Source organism: Passer domesticus, chromosome 6 (genome assembly GCF_036417665.1).
Source record: "Passer domesticus isolate bPasDom1 chromosome 6, bPasDom1.hap1, whole genome shotgun sequence".
Lineage (NCBI taxonomy): Eukaryota > Metazoa > Chordata > Aves > Passeriformes > Passeridae > Passer > Passer domesticus.
Genome location: NC_087479.1, coordinates 2919660 through 2925603, shown reverse-complemented (window position 1 = coordinate 2925603; position 5944 = coordinate 2919660).

The following is a 5944-nucleotide window of genomic DNA, read 5'->3' as shown; positions in this document are numbered from 1 at the left end:
AGGATAGAGCTGTGACATCCTCCTGTAAATGAGGAAAATGCTGCCTGGGGTCATCCTAAGTCTTTTTATTGATTTCAATCAGTTCAGGGCTGGGTGTCCAGAGCTCGGTATTGTTCATGCCAGGCCTAAGTAGTGGACAAAAAAACTCCTTGAGACAATGAGTCTGACAGGAACTCATTTACTTCTGGTGGTTCAGACACTGTAAAAAAAAGTCCTTTAACAAATCCTGATGACACTTAAACTGTGTCTGGAACCTCAAGGGGCTGTGTGGACATTCTTTTTCCACAGAAGTGAAGAAAGTAGATGGAGAATGCACTGATTTATGATGTGCTAATAGCCTTACAAAATCTGATCCAGCCTGAACACTCTGAAGGTCCTGCATGAAACCCTAACCTGGGTGAATCCTTTTAGGTTTCTGCATAGAGTGACTGAAAAGTGCAGCTGAAAAGTCTGGATGCACAGTGTATGGACCTGCCTGAGGGGGGACTGCAGAGCAAGGAGGTCAGTCCCTAGGATGGAGCTGATGCCAGGTGTTCCCTTGCAGCAGTGAGAAGGAATCACTCCTGTGTTATGGACTTCTCCTCCCTGCTGTGTTTGCTCCCTGGATGGCAGCAGGCAGGAAAGAGCCAGGCCTGGTGCAAGGTTATAGGTGCAGTCTCAGGGCACGCAGTGATACATCTGCAGACACAGAAGAGCCAGACTCCTGGGAGGCCGCAGCAAGCACAGCCTGTGATTTCTCCAGCCCTGCAGGAAATGATCATCCTTGGAAGTGTTTAAAAAATGTCTAGATGTGGTGCTTCGGGACATGGTTTAGTGGCGAGCTTGGCAGAGCGGGGTTAATGGTCGGACTCAATAATCTCAGAGGTCTTTTCCAGCCTTAATGACTCTGTGCTTCTACGAAACGATGGGGTTAACAAGTGCCAGCCCTTCCCGGGGGTCTGCCCGGGTCTGGAGAGCATCCAGGCGCAGCAGAGGCAAGGGAAACATTGCAGATTTGCTCTGTGCCCCTGCGTGACTGTGCTGTGGAGGCAGCAGGCAGCTCCCAGCGGCGGTGGGAGCCAAGGAGGGCAGGGGTGAGCCCCGGGAGGGTAGGGGGTGAGCCCGGGAAGCGCGCCGGCACACGCGGGGCAGCGCTGCGGGCGCAGCTGCGGCTCTCGCTCGGCTCACGGCTGAGCTCAGCTTGCCAAAGCAGGCAAAGATATAACCTGCAGCTCCCCGAGCGTGTCCGTGCAGCTCTCGGGCTGCGTCCCGGCGAGGCAGGAGGGCACCAGGCAATAACTCGCATACCTGCGCTGGGTTGTGTAAAATGCGGCTCTGAGCACCCTCCTGCCGTGTTGCTGCTTGTGCTCCGGGTTTATTGCTCTCTGCCCCAGCAGCGTGTGCGATGGTATTTTCAGGGTGGGGTTCATCACAGGTTTCCATGATTTATTTCCCTTCTCTTTGCTGGGGTTTCTGGAGAGGCTTTTGGGAGGGTTAGAGAGAATCATATTTTTGTGCTGCTGCCTGTTTTCTGTGTCATGTGTGTCTTTGGCTTCAGGATCACTCTGTCATACCCACGAGGAAGAAAACTGCAAATAGGAAGGGTTTTTATGCAGCTGAGGCACGGTGCTCAATAATAGATCAGGAACCACCCTTCAATAGAATAGAATAGAAACTGTTTCTATTCCCAAAGACTGACATCCAGGACCCTGCATCAGCCTGCAGGTATTGCTGAAAGCCTTACTTGTCCCATACAGAGAGACTGCTGGCCTCTCCCGTGGAACCCAAATCCATTGCAAAGGAGGCCTTAATGAGCAACAGCAGCCGGCCTGGTTCTTCAGTCTCATTTCCCAGGGTGTTTGCTCCACCTACACGTCCCACACAGAGCCTGAATTCCCCTGTGCCACCTCCGCCGGGGAGGCACCCAGGCAGTGACTCAGCCGCAGGCACTCGCTGCTGCCCGTGGGTGCCTTGCGAGAGGCTGGGGGTGCAGGCAAGCCCTCCTCCTTCCCTGCAGAGGACTCCCGGCTTTATTTAAAAAGGCATGATTGATGTTAATAGCGTAGGCAGGCTGCAAAAACCTGTAGGAAAGGATGCCGAGGGGAAGGATGCCGTCTGCAGCGGAGCCAGCATCGCGTTCAGCTGCTGCCCTCTGCTGCTGCGCGGCCCCGGGCGGGGAGGTGGTCGGGTGGATGCATCCATTTCCAGCAAAACTTCTCACTGCAGGCTCCCAGAGGCTGCAGAGCCAAAGCTGACTGAGCTTTCCATCCTGCCTTGCCTTAGGAGTGGGAAGCTTCTCCCAGGTTTTTATTCAGGATCAAAGCAAACAGATTTGTTCGGCTTGTCCTGAACACTCGCCGGCAACCTAGGCAGCCTAGGAGGAAGTAGCTGTCATTTACCGAGATAAAAGGTTGCAATTTAATCACTAATTATCTCTTATCGTGCTTTGCTGGCCGGACACCAGCCAAAAGGAACACGGGGCTGCCAAGAGGTGCTGCACTGGTGCCTCTGGGCACAGAGTCCTCAGAGCTTCTTGTCGTGTGCCTGGTGCCCCTGCACAGCGCACACCATCCCCATCGGTCACGTATTAATGAAACAACACCTTCTAAACAGATCTTTGATCTGTTCTGCCCTTCTCATCGCTGTCTGAAGGCTGCCTAAAAGCCAGGAGCAAGGGGGGAGCTGGCAGAGGTAAGAGCAGGAGGAGTGAAGTGCTCAGTGAGCAGCCCAGCCAGCAGAGGAGCTCCTGCTGGGATGTCTCCAGCCAAACTATGGAGCAATGCCTTGGGACAGAGGATACAGGGAACCCAGTCAGGACATAACAGCAGGGTCTAAGCAGCAGTATTAAAAGCAAAAGTCTGTGAGGCACATAAAGCACAACCTGGCTCCTAATTTGGCTCCTGATGGTGTTGGGTAGTAGCAGTTGCTGGGTCTGGGCGCAGGTTGTCCCCAGTTCCAGCTGAGCTGATTGGCACACAAAAAGCAATGTCATGAAGCAGGTGGCAAATAGATGGCACTTCCCTGGTGTCACAGCTTGTCCTGTTGCTGCCCGTATCAAGAAGTGTGATGACACTTCATACTCTTCCCTCCCTCCCTGAGTGAGTAAACAATGAGAACAGCTCAAGAAAATAAAAATTTAGCAAAGTTTCTCCTATTTGCCAGTGTGTGTTAAGAGAAATGGTCTCTGCTCTGCCCTGGGCTAAACCTCACATCCACCTCTACAGATTTTAGATAAAGTTTATAATCCTACGCTCGGCTTTTCTTCTCTTTCTTGAAATAAATAAGGATTTTAAAAGCCATCTGGAAAAATGTGTCATCTTCTATGACAATTACCCATTGAAACAGCAAATTGCTTTTGTGGAAAAGTTTAGTTGAAGGCCTACAGAGATCATCTAATCCAAATGCATATAAGTTACTAAAATTAGACAAAAAAATATAATGGGGGCTGGTTCTTCAGCAATAGTGGGTGAAATGTCTGTCACTTCATGTTGAACAGAGTGTACAACTACAATCAGCACCCAAAACAAAGATCACAGACTATATCCCTGATGCTGCTGTTCTTTTCACTCCAGAAACATTATGCCCTAGATATACCATAATATTTTTTCATCAAATTAGCTAAAAAAGTCTGTTCTAGTTAGCATATGAAATGCATTCTGCACACTGCTACTGTCAAAATTGTAACTGCATAATGAAATATAATTTGGGATGTAAAAATGGCATTTTAATATGCTCTACTCAGGCAGCTGAATTTGATATGTCATGCTAGCTTACTGGTAATTTACATTTCCCATTGGGCAAACTAAGAGACAAGTAGTCATGCATTCCAGAAAGGTGTCAAGTCATACTCTGTCAAAAATATGCTTTTCTAGGCCGTACAGAAAAAATGTTAATTTTTGCAATGCATGTCTTAATTCAGAGGAGATAGCTGGAGTCACATGCTTTAGAACAAAATTACCATAGTCAGGTGACTGCTAGAGGAGGCAGTCACTGTTGCACCAAACTGGAAAAAAGTAGGAATGATGTGCAAACCTTGATGTGCAAACCTTGCTCTGCTGCTCAGGGTGCCTCCTTTTGGGATCAGGCTTGGCCAGGGGCTGCTGTTGGAGCAACAATTACTGGAGGATGCCCAGGATGCAAAGTCTTTGGAACTACCATTCTTAGTGGACAGCTTTAACCAGCCTTCCCTTTCTGCTAAAAGCTGGGGAAATGATTTCTCAGATGTGTGACTTAGAACCAGAGTTTTTGCTGACTGTCACACAGAGGAATGGGCCAGTTACATCTGAGCAGCTGCCACAACAGATCAAGACAGCTGAGCTTATGACTAAACACTTATTTCCATTAAATATAGCCTGGTTTCAGAATCAGGACCCTACTGCTTTAGAAAAGATGCTGTGCATGTGCAAAGGAGTCCAGCACTGCCCCCTCCATCCATAAGAACAGGTTTCAGGCACAGGGCTCTGTCCCTGGGTGCTAGGGATCTCTTAAACTGGGGCTGTTCTGCACTCAAAAGTGCCACTTCAGCTCCTGCAGTGACCCCAAGCCATTCCTGAGCCTCCCTTCAGCTGCAAAACAAACACTCAGGACAGTGAGGGTGAAGTCAGGGCTTGTCCACCCCAGCAGCAAATGCTACACCCTGGGCATGGGGAGATGCCCCTCCCTGCAGCCACAACCACCTTCAGTGATGGCATTTCCAACACCAAAATCCACTCACTGCTCTTCATCCTGATTGCTCCATGGCCAATTAGTGACCTTCCTGACAGGATGTCATGTCGCTTTATCTTTGTTTGCACGCTGCTCCAGACTCCAGAGCGCTGGCCAGGCAGCCCTGCAATGCCAGACACTGACCTGAATGAGCCTTTATTATCTGCTCCTGCAGTTTCTGAATGCTTCACAGGGAATCCTCTGACCTCTCTCCTTGGACTTGGAGCCTGGACTGACAGGTAACCCTTCCACACCTCAAATTTTTTTGTTCTGCCTCATTTCTCTTTTATTTTTGGCAAGGGATAAGAAAGGCCTGGTCCCTTCTACAGATCTGTGTTAGGCCAGGCTCAGCCTGAGGGTCCAAGTGGAAGCATTTCTCAGGCTCTGGGACCACCCTTCTGGGAGCCACAGTGGCAGAGAAGATTTCTGACAAGGAAAAGAACTTTTCAAATTCCACCAGAGCATCTCTTCTGGAAAAGGGAATCTGAATCACCACAGCTTCTGCATTCCCCTTCTGCAATATCCCACCAAGAGTGCATGATCTCACTGCTTGCACTGAGCTAGGTTGGAGCAGGGGATGGTCAAGGTGTAGGAGGCACAAGTCCTGCAGTGATGGGTCCCACCACTCACCAGTATAAAGCTCCTGGCTAGCAAGTGGGAGCCCAGTGTGACCCAGTGTGACCCAGGGCTGCATGGCCAGCAGACCAGCCAGCCTGCCCCAGATGGAGCCCACCTGGCCCCTGACCTAGCCCAGCCACAAACAGGCACTTCCAATGGCTCAGGCAATAGCACACAACCCCCCTTTGGGAATAAAGGGGGCCCTCATTACCCTGATTGGTTTAGCATTGCACTTTGGCTGATGCACAAAAGCCTCACAGTGACACAAAGGTGCCAGTGTCACCCTAGCTGCAGCTGAAACATTAGATAAGGCTAAAGCAGGTAGAGGAGAGCCTCCCCTTGGAGGCTGTCACTGTCACACCAGGGGTCTGCCACTGCTGCAGCTTCACTTCAGCATCGGGAAGGATTTAGGATCACTTCTTTGGCCCAGGAGCCTCTCAAGCTGGAGTGTCTGCTGCAGGGTGGGTGACAAGCATGGGGAAATGGCACAAACTCATCAAACAGCAGTGGACATTAGACTCACAACTGAGGCCAAAATGGAGGGGACACTCTTGGAACAGGTGACTCCTGGCCACCTATTTCTGTGCTGCTGTAGGGCACAGAGACTGGAACAGCCATCACCAGCTCCAGCAGCATCTGGATT